General features: G+C 46.3%; 1 protein-coding gene across 6 annotated transcripts in view; it reads left to right on the plus strand.

Annotated features, from left to right (window-relative positions):
• AGPAT3 (1-acylglycerol-3-phosphate O-acyltransferase 3) overlaps positions 1–16,867 on the plus strand; it is a 111,018-nt gene that overhangs the window by 17,693 nt on the left and 76,458 nt on the right. For all 6 annotated transcript variants that reach the window (XM_060151040.1, XM_060151042.1, XM_060151039.1 and 3 more), the window contains exon 2: positions 9,555–9,620. The gene's annotated coding sequence lies outside the window, so the exon portion shown is untranslated. The remainder of the gene's footprint in view (positions 1–9,554; positions 9,621–16,867) is intronic.

Below are 16,867 nucleotides of genomic sequence, written 5' to 3' on the forward strand. Positions count from 1 at the left end.
TGGCCGGGGCTGCGCTCTGGGGCAGCTGAGGGTTGACCCGGAGCGCGGGCCTGGCCTGGGTCGGCATCGGCCGCTCGTTGTACACTTTGACTCTCTGTCTCTGCCCTCCCTTCTACCCCGTTACCCTTAATAATCAGCGAACGGTGATGCTCTGTGTTTTCTTCAGAAGCATGACCTTCACCCCCAGAGACCTTGTTGGAATGGAGGCACTCGTCTTACTGAAGAGCAGGGGTTTGCTCCAGCCAGGGAGCGGGCGTGGCAGTGGGACTGGGGTCTGGACAGTGTCCCCTGGCCCCGCAGGTGGCGTGGGGCTCGGGCCCGAAGGGGAGCCCCGGGTGTCCGGACACCCTGTTCACGCACAGCTTGCTCTCAGTCTCCACCGCGGCGAGAGTAGATCTCCAAGCTCACACTTGCTTCTTGAGTCACCAACTTTCAGTTAAATGTCTTCTCCACTCGTGATGGCAGGTTTCTGACACAAGCCGATTTGAAGGAGACGTTGTCATCCTGTCCTGTGGGTCTGAGGGCCCAGGCTCCAGCCGGGCAGGCCCAGGGGTGCCAGGCGTCTGCGAGGGTGGTGGTCCCCAGGTGAGGGGCGCAGGCAAGAGCCTCGGTTTCCAGGGTCCTGGGGGCGGCTTGTCACTTCTGCTTCAGGTTTTTAAAGTTGGCCTGTGCTTTGAGTTTTCTGTAGCTTTTTGGTCAGTTGCTCTTCCTAGGAATTTGTCCTGTTAGCTCTGTTTTCAAGTTGATTGCTCCAAAGCTGCTCATAATTCCCTCTTAAAAATGTCCGCAGCGTTTGCTTATACCTCCTTCTCCTGCTTCTGATGCGGTCCATGCCATCTCTCTCTCTATCTTGATTCTCTTGCCAGAACTCTGCCACTTGTGCTGATCCATTCAAAAAACCACCTTTGTGGTTTTCTGTATGCTTTTTATTCCATTAATTTCTACTTTCTAAGTTATTTCCTTCCTTCCTTTTGATTTACTTTCTGTTTTTCTAACTTACGTTTTAGGTCATTTGTTTTCAGCCTTCTGAAATTTCCTACCACACACTTAAGTATAACCTTTGATCCCTTTAAGAACTTTTAGCTGCAGCCTATAAGTTGTGATATGACACATTTTTGTCACTCTTCCATTCAATAGATTTTCCAGTATCTAATTGATTTATTTTTTGATTGTTGATAACTGTTTTGAATTTCTAAGCATAATAGATTTTTTCCAAATATCTTTTTGTTGCCTTTTTTTTGTTTTTTTTGCATCAGTACATTTTGGTCAAAGAATATACTCTGATACTGATGCCTGTCTTCTGAAATGTGTTAAGACTTGTTTTATGGCCCAGCATACGGTCAAATTTTGGAAATGCTCTGTGCGTCTTTGAACAGACTGTATTCTGCAATTGGTGAGATTAGTTTTGGTAGGTTCGTTATCATGCTGTTTAAACTGTTTGTGTTAGGCCTCGGCAAACTGTAGCGCATGGGCCGAATCTGGCTCGCCACTTGCTCCTAGAAATAAATTCTTACGAGATCCCGTCCACATGCATTGGCTTATGTATTGTCTATGACTGTTTTGCACTGTGACTTGGTTGAGTAGTTTCAGTAGAGACCGTTTGGCCGGAAAAATCTAAAATATTTACTATTTGGCCCCTTCCAGAAAATGTTCGCCAGCTCTTGTATCCTCGTTGACTTCTTGTATCTATCTGTTTTGTCAAATACAGAGAGAGGTCCGTTAGACTCCCTAGTTATCACTGTGTATTTGCCTATTAATTCTTGCATCTCTATCAATCTTTAAATTGAATTTTAAATAATTAATTAATTAATTTTCGGCTGTGTTGGGGCGTCATTGCAGTGCGCGGGCTTCTCATAGCGGTGGCTTCTCTTTGTTGCGGAGCACGGGCTCCAGGCACACGGGCTCAGTAGTTGTGGCTCGTGGACTCTAGAGCGCAGGCTCAGTAGTTGTGGTACACGCGCTTAGTTGCTCCGCGGCATGTGGAATCCCAGACCAGGGATCGAACCCATGTCCCCTGCGTTGGCAGCGGATTCTTAACCACTGCACCACCAGGGAAGTCCATCATTTCTATTAATTTTTGCTTTATATGTTTGGGACTGTGTTATACTAATGACACCAGTTTTAAAATTGCGGCATCTTTTTTATGAATGAAGTGTCTGTCGTGTGAAGTGATTGGCCATCTCTTCTAGTGTTTTTTGCCTGTACGTCTGCTTTGTCTGAAATTCATGTAGCTGAACCTTTCGGTAGTCCTTGCCTTGTATACTCTTTCTATTCTTTTATTTTTAACCCTTTCGTATTTTTATGTCTTAGATGTACGTCATAAACATCATATAATTGAAGTGTTTTTTTTAACTGAAGTTTAATAATCTCTTTAAAATATTCTGACAATTAAAATTTTTTTAAACTGGAGTGTTTATTTGGTTTACTTTAAATGTAATGACATAGATTTGAGTTTAAATCTACCATCTTATATTTTACTGACTGTTTTATCTGTGCTATGTTTATTTTTTCTTGCCTTCTCCTTTCTTGCTTTTTATTGAATTGATGATGGATCCTTTCTTTTTTCTTTGTTTCTTCCTTTTTTTTTTTTTGACCACTACCACTAGGAAGTTATAGACTCTTTCTGTTCCTTTGATGGTTTTCCCAGAAATTACAACATTCTTACTTATCAAACGTCTAAAATTAACTAGTACTTTACCTTTCAGGGGGGATCCAAGGACTGAGATCACCCCTAACTTTCCCTTCCGCCTCATGTGTTATTGTGTATTTAATGTTTTTAACCTCACAAACCTTTGTTGCTATATCCTTAGTATTACTTCTGTTTTTGACTTGTAGATATATCTGCCACTTTCTTCGCTCTTTATTCTTTTCTCATCTTTGGCTTTCCATCTGAGATCACTTCTTCCTGCTTGAAGTGTACGTGCATTAGAAATTCCTTTAGTTAGATTCTGATGGTGGCAAGCCTTCCCCACTTTTGTTTAGTTTTCCCTGCTCCTTCAGAGGCGCATTTGCTGGTTGTAGAATCTGGGTTGCCAGTCGGGTCCTTTTATCACATTGATGACAGCCTGTGCTGGCCATCGACATCCTTCATACGCGAGCAAATCATTGTCAGGCTGTCTCTCCTTTGCAGGTAATCCGCCTTTTTTCTCTGGCTTCTGAGATCCAAATTAAAAGCCTTTGTGCTTCAAGAAAGTGAAAAGACAACCCACAGGATGGGGGAAACTATTTGCAAATCACACATCTGACAAGGGGCTGGCGCCAGAACGCAGAAAGAGTTCTGACAGGGCTGAGCGGTCGGTGCCTGAGTGCTAGTATGGAGCGTCTCAGGAAGGGGCAACAATGGGGGAGGCCCTGCCACCTGCCGCTGGCTCTGAGCTGCGCCCTCCTGCCTCGTGCTGTCGCCCCCGCCCGGAGCCCCCTCCATCCACCCGCGTGCAGGAGAGTTGCTGGCCCTCTTTCCAGGTGTTGCAGGCATCTCCATTCCGTGCAGCTGAAGCCTCTGCCCCTGACGTGCTGATCAGCGCTTCCCCGCTGAGGTGCAGCGGTCACGTCCGCTAGCGCTGCCCACTGTGGACGAGTGAGAAATGGAGTGAAAATGCAAGATCCCCACGTCCACATCTAGCCACGATGGGATGAAAGGGACCAGACCGCACATCCCACCTCAAACAAAGGAAAACACACAGAAGTGTGTGAGGCTACCGACCTCACACGTGCACAGCAGGGGCACCGGACGGTGACCCCACGAGAGGGTGTGAGTGGGGCACCCCTCTCCCAGCTTATCACCTGCAGCGGCCAGGGAGCACAGGGAGGGCAGGTGGAGACAGAGGCTGGCGTTCAGGGACTCCGTGAAGGCTGGAATTTGTGGGAATACTGGAGAGGATAGGGCTGCGTGACTCAGGAGTTCTAGAGAGCTGAGAACGGTACCCCCCGACTCGTTCTTAGACTGTGGTGACCTGCGCACGTGTGTGGGACACCACCAAGGTCGGGGGAGCCTGGAAAGGGGTAGATAGAACCGTTGCCTCAGTTCACACGGGCTGTGCATGAAGTTGTGTTCTCACCAGCCAGGTGGAGAGACCTCACAGCTCAGAGGATGTCGGGTAGGCACCTCAGAGGCCATCGCCTCCCCCGCAGATGCAAGCCTGCTCAGGACCCACAGAAACAAAGCTTGGGAAGGTCAAACAACTCTGAGAAAGTTAATGACACTCCCAGACAAAGCCTGACAATACTTGAGGGACCACAAGCTCACCCCCCGACACGCCATGTCCACAGTGTCCAGGAGCCAAGCAGAAATTCCTTGTCATGCAAACAGGTGGGAAAACATAACCCAGAAGTCGAGAAAAATCAACTAGAAACAGGTCCAGGTGGATCCACAGCTATCCATATGGCAGAATTAGCACAGAAGGATGCTAAAAATGTCTGTTATAAATGTGTTCCATGTGTCCAATGGCACAGAGAAAATATGCACAGAACGAGGAGAAAATAGAAGATGTAAAAAAGACCCAAAGCTTCTAGAGAGGAAAATGCACTGGGCAGGGTTCACGGGGCGTCAGACACTCAGACCCAATATGTATCCTCCGTATTCTTGAAGACATATCACTAGAAACTTTCTAAAATGAAACACAGGAAAAGGACAGGGAGAAAAAAAAACAGCATCAGTGGAACCATATAAAGAGGGATAACAAACATGAAATTGAATTCCAGAAAAGAGATGTGTGTGATGGAAAATATTTGAAAAAAATAATGGCTACAATTTTGCAAATTTGATGAAAACTGACTTTCAAGAAGATCAGTAAATCCCAGGCAGAAGAATCCTGAAGAGAACTACACCCATGTACATCAGAATCAAATTTCTGGAAATCTTAAAGGCAGAAGATCTTAAAAGCAGCCAGAGGCAAAAGCCTACACTGTACAGAGGAAACAGAGGTGAAGTCACAGTGGACTTCCTGTCAGAAGTGGTGCAATTCAGAAGATTATGGAAGGGCATCTTCAAGATACAGAAGGAAAAAAAGCTTCAGCCTACAATTCCTTAGCTAACAGAGTCTCTTTCCAAAGTGAAAGCCAAATAAAGACTTTTTTAGACATTTAAAAGCTGAACAAAATTATCACCAGCTGACTTGAACTCCAGAAAATATAGAGGAAGTCCTCTGGGGACAAGGAAAGTGACACCAGACAGGAATTTGGATCTGAAGGAATAAAAAGCAGCAGAAGTGCAGGAAAATGTAAAAGACTTTTGTCCTCTCATTTTAAAAAGTCCTTTAGGGCTTCCCTGGTGGCGCAGTGGTTGGGAGTCCGCCTGCCGATGCAGGGGACGCGGGTTCGTGCCCCGGTCCGGGAAGATCCCACATGCCGTGGAGCGGCTGGGCCCGTGAGCCATGGCCGCTGAGCCTGTGCGTCCGGAGTCTGTGCTCCGCAACGGAAGAGGCCACAACAGTGAGAGGCCCGCGTACCACACACACACACAAAGAAAAGTCCTTTAAAAGATAATTTACTGTTTAAAATAAAAGTACTAACAATGTTGTATAGAGTTTATAAGTAGAAGTAAGAGGTATGGCAGTAATATAGCCAAAAATCTAGAAGTGGGGAAGTGGAAACTAGTAAAATTCTTAAAATACATGTGAAGTATTATAATATTATTGGAAAGTAGACAGTGATATACTAAAGATATACATTGTAAATTCTAGGGCAACCATTAAAAAAAAACAAAGTGGTATAGCTAATAAACTAATAATGGAAATAAAATGGAATCTTAAAAAAATCCCTAATCCAGAAGAAGACAGAAAAAAGAGAAAATGAAACAAACAAATCCAGATAGGACAGATAGAACGATAATAGATTTAATCCCAACCATATCAATAATCACATCAAATATGGACGGCCTGAAAACTCCAATTAAAAGGCAGCTTGTCAGAGTGTCAGAGCAGATAGAAAAGATTAGGTAAACGTGCTTTCCACATTAAATATAAAGACAGAGATAGGTTAAAAGTAAAGGGTTGGGGAGATAGATACCATGCCAACGTGAATCACAGGATAGCCCAAGTGGATATATTAAAATCAGACACGTTATATTTCAGGACAAGAAATATTGCCAGGGAAGAGAATGTCTCCTCATAGTGATAAAAGGGGTCGGGTCATCAAGAGAACGTAATATATTGAATATATGTGCGCTTAACAAGAGCTTCAAAATACATACTGCAAAAACCGATAGAACTGAAAGGAGAATTAGAGAAACCCACAATCACAGTGGCAGATTTCAACACTCCTCTTTCAATAACTGACAGAACAAATAGAAAATCAGTAAAGATAGAGAAGACTTGAACAACACCATCAATCAGCTTGACTTGACTGGTGTTGATAGAACACCCATCCAGCAACAGCAGGGCACATCTTTGCAAGTACACACGGAGCTTTCACCAAGGTAGACCAAATTCTGGCCCATGAAAATAACCTCAGTAATTGAAACCATACAAAGTATTTTCTGTGATCAACAGAGAATTAAACTAGAAGTCAGTAATTGAAAGATATCTGGAAAAATCCTCAAATATTTGAAAACTCAATAAAGACACTTTTAAATAGTCCATGGTCAAAGGAAAAGTCACAAGGGAAGTTTGATAACATTATGAACTGAGTGGAAGTTAAAACATAAGGTACCAGAATTTGTGGAATGCAGGGAAAATAGTGCTTAGGCATCTATAGCATTAAATGATCATATTAGAACATAAAGCAGTCCTCAAATCAATGATTTAAGCTTCAACCTTAAGAAAAAGTAAACAAAGGAAAGAAATAACAAAGAGCAAAAATCAATGAGATAGAAAACAAACAGTAGAAAAATATCAATGAAACCGAAAGTTGGTTCTTTGAAAGAATCATTAAAATTGGTAAACCTCTAGTTAGACTGATCAGAAAAAAAAAGAGAGAAGAAAAACTACAAAATCAGAACTGAGAGGGGAAGAGTCACTAGAGATCCTAAGGGAATATTCTGCAATGCTCCATGCCAGGAGATGTGACAACACAGATGAGAGGGACATATTCCTGGAGCAAAAGAAATCACTAAAACGTATTCAAGTCAAAATAGATAACCCAAATAACCCTGAATCTATCAAAAAATGCAATTTGTATATAAAAACCTTCTAACAAAGAAAACTCTTGGCCCAGATGACATCGTTGATGAATTCTTTCAAACATTCAAGGAAGAAATAGTACCAGTTCTACACAAAGTCCTCCAGTAATTAGAGGAGGAGGGAACACTTAGCTCATTTTATGAGGCCAGCATCGCCCTGGTACCCAAACCACACAGGTATGGACCGATATCCATCCTGAACAAAATCCTGCCTGAATTAGAAATGTTTAGCAAATCAAACCCAGCAATATGTAAAAAGTCTAGTGCACCATAACCAAGTGAGATTTATCCCAGGAATGCAAAGTTGGTTTGACATTCAAAATCAGTCATTATAATTCACTTTATTAACAGACAAAAAAGAAAACCATATGACTATCTCAGTGGTGCAAAAAAAAAAAAAAGGCATTTACTACTCATTTGTGGTAAAAAAAAAATCTCTCAGCAAACTAGAAGTCGATGGCCTCAGTCTAATAAAGGGCATCTATGAAAAACCTACAGCTAACATCCTACATAATGGTGAAAGACTGAAGCTTTCCTTCTATATTGGGAGCGAGGCAAGGACATCTGCTCTTATTCACCACTCTTATTCAACATTATACTAGAAGAATAAGGCAAGAAAAAGAAAGAAAAGACATACAGAAGGGGAAGAAAGAAGTAAAAATGTCTTTACTCACAGATGGCATGATGGCCTATGTGGAAAATCCTAAAAAATGCACAAAGTTACTAGAACCAGTAGGTGAGTTCGGTGAATTTACAGGACTCAAGGTCATTATAACAAAATTAATTTTATTTCTACATACTAGCACCGAATAGTTAAAAGCTGTAACAAAACACCATTTACAGTAGCATCAAAAATATGAAATTCTTAGGGATAAATATAACAAAATAGTGCCGAGAGAAATTAAAGCAGACCTAAATAAATGGGGAGCTATACCATGTTAATGGACCACAGGACCCAATGTTACTAAAATGTCAATTCTACCAAAACTGTTAAATAGATTCAGTGCAATCACAAACAAAATCCTGGCAAGGCTTTTTGTAGAAACTTACAAGCTTATTCTAAAATTTACGTTGGAAATCTAAGGACCTAGGAGAGCTCCAATAATTTTGAAGAGGCGAAGAAAAGAGTGCCTGGCTTTAAGACTTCCTCTGCTTCTATGGTAATGTAGACGTTGTGGAACGGCAAAAAGATATACATGCAGATCATTGGAACGGAGTAGATTCCAGAAACTGACCCACACATTTATAGTAAATTGATTTCCAACAAAAGTTTCAACATAATTCAATGGGGAAGTGATAGTATTTTCAACAGCTGGTGCCAGGACTATTGGACAGCTATGTGCAAAAACAGTGAACCTTCGCCCAACTTCATCCCATATTAAAAAATTAACTCAGAATGGTCTGGTCGCCCAGACCTAAATATGAAAGCTAAAGCTATAAGGTTTATAGAAGAAAAAAAATGTTGTATTTGCATACAGTGTAATATCATTCAGCCTTAAAAGCAAAGTTATGACACATGCTACGACATGAATGAACCTTGAGGACATTATGTTCAGTGAAATAAGCCAGACATAAAAGGACAACTACTGTGTGATCCACTTACACGAGGTCCCTGGAGGAGTCAGATTCGTAGGGACAGACAGCAGGACAACAGTGGGGGCCGGGGCCCAGGGAGGGGATGGGAGGGAGTGTTTCATGGGGACAGAGTTTCAGTTTGGGAAGATGGAAAGTTCTGTGGATGGACAGTGGTGATGGCTCCCCAACAGTGTGGATGGACTTAACCCCACTGAACTGTGACCACTGTAAAATGGTTTAAATGGGGATTTGTGTGTGTATCTTACCACAGTTCAAAACAAACAAAAACAAGGACTAAAATTAGCCAGTCGGCCTGGGTTTGGCTTTATCAATGGCAGACTGGGCTGGCCTGGCGGGAGCCCCTCCTGCAGGCTTAGTGGGTTTGGGAGGGAGGAGAGTGCAGGCGAGGTCGGCACAGTGGCTGTCCTGGGAACGGGAGCCTCAGCGCCCAGAGGGGCCGGGAGGCCTGGAGGCTGTTCTGCGTCTTGTCCATCCATCCAGGAGGTGGCCTACCTTCCGCTGTTCGTGCGAGCCTGCAGGCGAGGTTGAAATTGCTTCGTGGTCCGTCCTGGGGTGTGGTCTCTGCATCTCTGCGGTTTGTTCATTTATGGGCCATCTGTTGGGCCTCCTTATCAGGCGGGGGGAAGTAACAGCACTTGGAAAGGCCTGATAGGCTGTGTCCCTGGTGTTTGCTTAAGTTAGTGGACCATTCAGGTCATCGGGACCTGAATCAAGTTCATTCATAACTGTCTGCTTCCCTGATGTGCAGTCTTTTTGATTTTAAAGTAACTGCGCGTAGTTTATTCACGGAGTATTTTTCCAGTCCTGCCTAAGTACGTTTCTGTTTGTCTTTAACTCTCAGGCCTTCAAGTTGGAAGCCTCTGAGGACGATTGCTCACCCCACTGACCCTGCTGACCCTGGGCCACGGTGAGTCAGGAGAGGGGGGCACCTGACGCTTGAGCCGCGTGCGTGTGTGCGTGCGTGTGTGTGTATGTGCGTGCGTGCTCCCTGGAGCAGCCCTGGAGTGGGTCCTGCCCCAGTGGTCTGGACCTGGCTCTGTCGGCAGACACAGAAGTCTATCGCCTTGAGAGCCGGACTCGCTGATCCAGCTTCAGTGACATTGAAGGGACCGAGCAGGGCACAGCCGGACCTTAACACATTGTTGGATTTTCTTAAAGGGGTATACACTTTAAAGTTTTCTTACAGACAAAGGATATTTATTATAATCAGAATACAAATGAAAAAGTCCCGGTAACGCGGTTCCCCTTCTGTTTCTTCCTGGAGGGATGAGTGAAGGGGCCAAGCTAAAACTGCTGCCGGGTGGAGGGCATCTCGGGAAGTGAAGAATGGGCGTCCCCCTAGCAGAGCTGGACCCAGCTTTTGTTAGCAGACCTGGAAGTCCGTGAGTCTTTTGGAGATGGACATAGCTGTCCAGCCTAGTCGTCCAGGGCTGGACTGTGACCCGGAGGTCAGGGAGCATGTTTGCCATCAGGATGTTCTGCTCCTGTAGGTAGCTCCTCTGGGAAGCCCAGTGGTAATCGGCAGCTGTGGCAGAGATCCCTGGTCAGGTGGCCTTGGTTCCTCCGGGGCTGAGGACAGAACCTGGCTGCAGAGTGACCGCCAGTGACCCGGCCCTCTCCCGTGCTCCCATGTCCTGGCTTCGGGCCATCCAGGACCTGCCTTTCAGGCTCCAAGCTGACCTCACCTTCTGCGCGCAGACACGTTCTCGGGGATCTGCCGCGTTAGGTGACTGAGTGACAGGTTCCTTTTGTATTAATCCAGCCTTGACCAGAAGGCCTCCCCCTGCCATTTCTTCTTTGGACCCAGGAGACATCTGTCACTTCAAGTGCTTTCTGCAGAGAGCGAATCCAGCCATTAGGTTTGGAAGTTTACAAGTTTCACTGCGGGATCCCAACTCTGGGTGGGCACAGGCAGTTTCCCCTCATGTGTAATAGTTACACGGTGTTCTGATAGCGACTGGCCTAGCGGGTTAAGAACAAGCTCTGGGGATGTGAATAGGATGAACGCAAGCCAGTTGTCAGTCGCATACTTTTTATATTCATAGTCATGACTTATTGAAAATAATGTTGCTTAAACATATGACTGGAGCACTGCAGTTAAAGTTACTTTGTTTAGTGTCTCTTTATAGTTAAGTATTTTATTATGAGTGCTTATTGGATAACTGGAAATATAAATACGACTACATGGCAGCTCTCAGCTACCGCGTTCTCTGAGCACCTCATCTCCCGACATTCTGAATCAACAAAAGTTTATTTGCTTTTTTTGCTCATTATTGATTGAGTACACAGCTTGTGGTTTTAGCTGTTAAATTGTTGCAAACTTCTGTTTTGTGCAAAAGAATATCAAACTACGTCGTATCCTAAAGTTGAGCTCTCCATGTATTCCTTTCCTTTTATCATGTGGCCGTGGGTGAACTATACTTGGGGCTAAAAGGATTCTCTCCCTCATAACTGCCGCTGCCCAGGATGTGGCCTGCGAGGGCCGCGGGGACTGTGGGTGGCACCAAGAGCCTTCTGATGTGTGAAGCATGTCGCGTCGTACGCGGCAGGAATGTATCGTCAACACTGGTTTGTTTCTGGAGGAGAGTGACCGGGGGCCCTGGTCATCAACCAGACCTCTCCCAGAAAGACGGGATTGGGGGAGGTTGGAGATGGAAATCAGTTTGCTCTCCCTCTTTTGTGGGGACGGGACCTCCAAGTTCTTTAGCAATTGAGGGCTGGGAAAAGGGACGGGGAGAAGAGTGGCAAGTTGGAGACGTGCTTTTCAGCCCCGGGACAGTCAGATTTATAACCAAGCATCCAGCAAGATTAACTCAACATTTACAAAAATAAATGACTTTTCAGTTACGCGTGTACGACTTACCATATTTTAGAGGCAGGAAAGATATAACCCCTCCGCCCAAGCTAGTAATCATCAGTATTGGAATTTAAAGCAAATCATTCGTTTGTGACTTGAACTGGCGCCTCTCAAAAGATGTCCAAATGTCTAATAAACATCTGAAAAGGTGTGCAACTTAATTAGTCGTCAGAGAAATGGAAGTTACAAGCCACAGTGTGGTTTGATGAGCGGCAGGATGAGGTGAGTGGACCAGGGTGGGGGGCAGCAGGGCTCATCCATCACTTTTATTTTTTTAACATTTATTTTATTTTTTAAAATTTATTTATTTTACTTTTGGCTGCTTTGGGTCTTCGTTGCTGCGCGCAGGCTTTCTCTGGTTGCGGCGAGCGGGGGCTACTCTTCGTTGCGGTGCGCGGGCTTCTCATTGTGGTGGCTTCTCTTGTTGGGAGCGCAGGCTCTAGGCGCACGGGCTTCAGTAGTTGTGGCGCACGGGCTCCGTAGTTGCGGCTCATGGGCTCTAGAGCGCAGGCTCAGTAGTTATGGCTTGCGGGCTTAGTTGTTCCGCAGCATGTGGGATCTTCCTGGACCGGGGCTCTAACCCGTGTCTCCTGCACTGGCAGGTGGATTCTTAACCACTGCGCCACCAGGGAAGCCCCTCATCCATCACTCTTGTCATTGCTATTATGCATGTCGGCTCTGAGCTGAGCACTTAAAAATCCCTCACTGTTCAGTTCTCTTCCTATAGTGCGGAACAAATGTTACTTGTGTTTTTCTGATGAGGACGCAGGCTCAGGATGAGTCCTTTGCCTGTGCTCACGAGTGGTCCCCTGGAGTTCAGCGCTCTGCTGTGCCCCGAGGGCAGGTGTGTGTGGTCCTGTCCCTGCCGGCCCCTGGTGGGCACTTGTGTTGGCCGTCAGGTCCTATGCCAGCCCTGCAGGATGTGCGGTTGCTGCCCGGGAGGGAGAGGCTGGGGGAGAAGCTGGGAGAGTGCTAGGACTTCGGCTGCGCAGACGCTTGGGCTCTGGGACCTGAGAACGCCCGCCTCCAACGTGGCCTCAAGGCAGCATGCTTCGTGGCTGGCTCTGTGGCCCCCTCACTGATGAATGGTAGAACAAGCAAAACATCTCTCCTACAGCTTATTGCAATTTTGGCTCCCACGAGTTTTCCATTAACTTTTCTTACAAGTTTAAGATGACTGGAAGGTTTTCCTTAGTCTTTCTTAGGTACTGATGCTGAAACAGTGCCTTTCCCTCCCCCTCTGTGGCCCACGTGGACTGCAGACTCAGAACTCAGTCCAGGGGGTGGGGGAAGGGGGGCAGGGGGAGGGGCTGCGAGGGCGGTCGAGGTGGGAGGCCCCCGTGTGCAGCCCCCTGCATGGCCGTGTTTGAGGACGGGTTCTCTTTGCTCTAAAGGTGACACGAGGGGCTGAGCAAAGGGCTCAGACTTTGACGGGCCAAGTTGTGTCTGGAGGAACCCGGTATCCTGCAGGGTAAGCTTTTTCCCTTAAGAAACAGTCTTAACAGTGTTCAGCATAGTTGTTTAGACTTCGTCGCCACTGGAGAGACAGAAGGTTGGAGCTTTACAAGTAAGCAGGTAATTTTTTGTTAATATTTAAATTTTAATTTAAGAAGCGATACGTGCTTATAAAAATTAAACACAGAACCAAATCTAATAAGTAATCAAAATTCCATTCTTTACTCCATCCCACATCCCACCCTTTTTCCTGGAGGGAACCACGAAAAATGGTTTGTGGTTTCTCCTTTCAGAGCTTGTCAAAACACACTTAAGAACACGCGGGCACAGAGTGTCTAAAAATGTGTTTATGTGTCATGATATCCGTCTGTGCAGCTTAATTTTAACTTGCTTGAGGGTCTTTTACTACACATAGATCTACCTCATTTAAAAAGACTTAGCTTCCTCTTTGATGCATGTTCTAAGGAGCATGGCTGTATATACGTATACATACACACACATGCACACGCTTTATAAGAAGTCTGGGTGATAGTGTCAGAGCACATTTACCTGGTTATCAGTTTCTTAGACTTGAGATGTGTTTGTGTGTCTCAGAAAGCGTCATAAGTAGCACACTCATTCTTGTACTGAGGGGCTGGGGGGAGGGGTTGGGTGAGTGCAGTGGGGACAGTCCTCTGGGAGGGTGACAATGGGCCTCCAGGCTCTGCAGTGTCTGAGCGGCCCTGCCCAGCCCAGATGCCTGACCTGCTGGAAGGTGGACTTTGCCCCCTGCCCGTGTGGAGTCTCTGGCTAGTGCTGTTTGTAAGCTGGAGGGGTGGGTGTGGGTAGGCTCTGCAGGGACAGTGGCCTGGGCCAGATTCCGTTTCCACCGAGGAGTGTCTGTTTTCTGGAACATTCCAGGCCGCGTTCCTGTCGTTGGTAGACATATAAAGGGTTGTGTGCACACGTGGTTACATGCGCTTTGTCACCTGGTCACCAGTGTTCGGTAGCAAAGCCGGGTCCTTCGAGTATCTAAAGTGCAAGCACAGCAGAAGCAGAAATGGGCCGGGGCCTCCGTCTGGCTCTGCTTGGCCACGAGGCCACCGTGTCCCACAGACGCCGTCTGCCTGGCTGTTCCTTCTCTCTCGGTGAATAGAACCGACAGTGGGAGAATACGCCTGAGCCAGGCGCCGTGCCTGAGCGCCAGGACGCTTGCCGCCGGCTGGCCGGCTCTGCTCCACGGGGCCGGAGCGAGACGAGTGGGGATGGGCGTCCGGGGAAGCGCCTTCTGGAACCGCGAGTTCCCGCTGCCGCCTCGCGCACTTGGCTCTGGCCTTGACTGAGGTTGTTTCACACGGGCTTGTGTGTGAATTGAATTTAGGAAGCGTGTCCATGGAAACATGGAAACCCCAGGACTGAGGCAGGCGAGGGACAGTCCAGCTTGCACAGCCCAGCGCAGATGCTGGAGGGAGGGCTGGCCCATGAGCGCCTGTCGGGTCACACACATGTGGCCCCTTCTCGGGTCTAGGGCTGCTGTGCTGTCTTCCTGGTTCCCCCAGCGATGTGAGCTTCTCTCGGGGGAGCTGCTGGCTGGGAGCAGACCCGGGAGGAGGGAGGCCCTGCCCAGCTGCCCACCTGCCGGAACCCTCGCTGCCCCCTTGCTATCGCCAATAACCTGCCTCAAGAACTTCCTGGATTTTCTGTGTAGACAGTCATATCACCTACAAGTGACGAAAGCTGGTTTCCTTCTTTTTAACCCTGATTTCTCTTCTTTCTTCTTTTTTTTTTTTTTTTTTGGCGGCACGTGGGCCTCTCACTGCTGTGGCCTCTTCCGTTGTGGAGCACAGGCTCCGGACGCGCAGGCTCAGCGGCCATGGCTCACGGGCCCAGCCGCTCCGCGCATGTGGAATCCTCCCGGACCGGGTCCTGAACCCGCGTCCCCTGCATTGGCAGGCGGACTCTCAACCACTGCGCCACCAGGGAGGCCCTCTCTTATTTCCTTCCTTGTCTTATCACCATGGCTGCAGTGAGCTTTCTGGGGAGTCGGGGCCTTGAGGCCGGACGTCCTTAAACAGTTGTGGGAGGTGCTGAGCAACTTCAGCTGCTTTTCCTGAATCTCATGAAATAATCGTGTTGTTTTTCTTCTTTTGTCTGTTGACGATCACTAGACTAATTGATTTTCTATGGTAGACCATTCCTGCGTCCTGGCATAAACCAGATTTGGTCACGATGTTTTGTTTTTAACTATGTGACCGGAATCGGTTTGCTAAGGTACATTTATTGAGAATGTCCGGTCTGTGTTCACGCATCTGATTGGCCTGTTAAGTAACGGGCGTCTTGTCTTTTTCCTGATGTTTGCTGGATGCCTCTCGTGTTTCTCCATTAAGTAAATGCTGATTTGGAGTCTTAGATGTTATCACCTCACGGAGAAGTATATGGTGAGTGTCTCATCTTAGGGGGAAGCATATAATGAGTGTATGTAATAATTTTAAATTGCTCCTACTTTAATGAGTGTTCTCATCAGGGAGTGAGGTTAGATTTTGTTAAATTATCTGCCCAGAATTCTTTTTAAAGAAATATAATGGATTTTATTAATAGATTTCCTCCTGTCAAACCATCCTTGCATTCATGGAGCAGACCCCACTTGGTCATGGTGCATTAGCTTTTTAATGTGCTGTTAGATTCTGTGTGCTAATTTTAAAGGAATTTTTGTATTTATATCCATAAGTAAAGAGCAGTGGGTCTGAAAATTTTGGTCTCTTTACACTCTTAAAAAATTATTGAGGACCCTAAGAAGCTTTTGTTTTTGTGTTATATCTACTGTGGTTCTCAGCTGGGGTGATCCTTCCCCCACCCAAGGGGACATTTGGCAACACCAGGAGATGCTTTTGGTTGACACAACTGGCGTGCTGGGGTGTCTCTACTGCATCCAGTGGGTAGAAGTCAGGGATACTGCCGAATATCCTACAGTGCACAGGACTGTCCCCTGACAGAAGAGTATCTGGTCCCAAATGTCAATAGTGCCGCAGCTGAGAAACCCTGCTCTTGATAGGTAATCGTTTAGAAATCAACACAGAACACTAAAAATTTTTATTTAATAATTCATTTAAAAGAGCAGCAATAGGGCTTCCCTGGTGGCGCAGTGGTTGGGAGTCCGCCTGCCGATGCAGGAGACATGGGTTCGTGCCCCGGTCCGGGAAGATCCCACATGCCGCGGAGCGGCTGGGCCCGTGAGCTGTGGCCGCTGGGCCTGCGCGTCCGGAGCGTGTGCTCCACAACGGGAGAGGCCACAACAGTGAGAGGCCCGCGTACCGCAAAAAAAAAAAAAAAAAAAAAAGAGCAGCAATAAACCCATTACATGTTAACATAAATAGCATTTTTTAATGAAGAAGAACTATATTTTCCAAAACTGAAAAAAAGTGTAATGAGGAGAGGGCCATTATTTTATATTTCTACAATGTAATTAATCTCTCAGGCATCTGACCTAATAGGAGACCCCTGAAATACCTGCTTCTGCATTCAGACTGTTTTACTGTGTTGTTTGGTGGAGCTATGCCATGAAAATTCTGCTTCACCAAGTATGTGCTGGGAAAACAGATGACTCTCAGACTCCCCCCACCCTGCCCCGGGGTCCTCATATCACACTTGAGAGCTGTTGCTTTAGACGAGTCCCCCTCTTTCTGCTTTCACTCTCACATTGTGGATTCAGCATCCTGCTTCCTTCGTAAAAAGGCATTTGGAAATTTCCTTCCTTCTCTGTGTTCTGGAGAATGTTAGGTTGTGTCAAGATAATCTGTTCTTATAGGACTGAGTCATCTGGGTTTGGTATCTTTTCTTAGAGGTAACTCTGACAGACAACTCTT

The sequence above is a fragment of the Lagenorhynchus albirostris genome, chromosome 5, assembly GCF_949774975.1.
Source record: "Lagenorhynchus albirostris chromosome 5, mLagAlb1.1, whole genome shotgun sequence".
NCBI classification, from domain to species: domain Eukaryota; kingdom Metazoa; phylum Chordata; class Mammalia; order Artiodactyla; family Delphinidae; genus Lagenorhynchus; species Lagenorhynchus albirostris.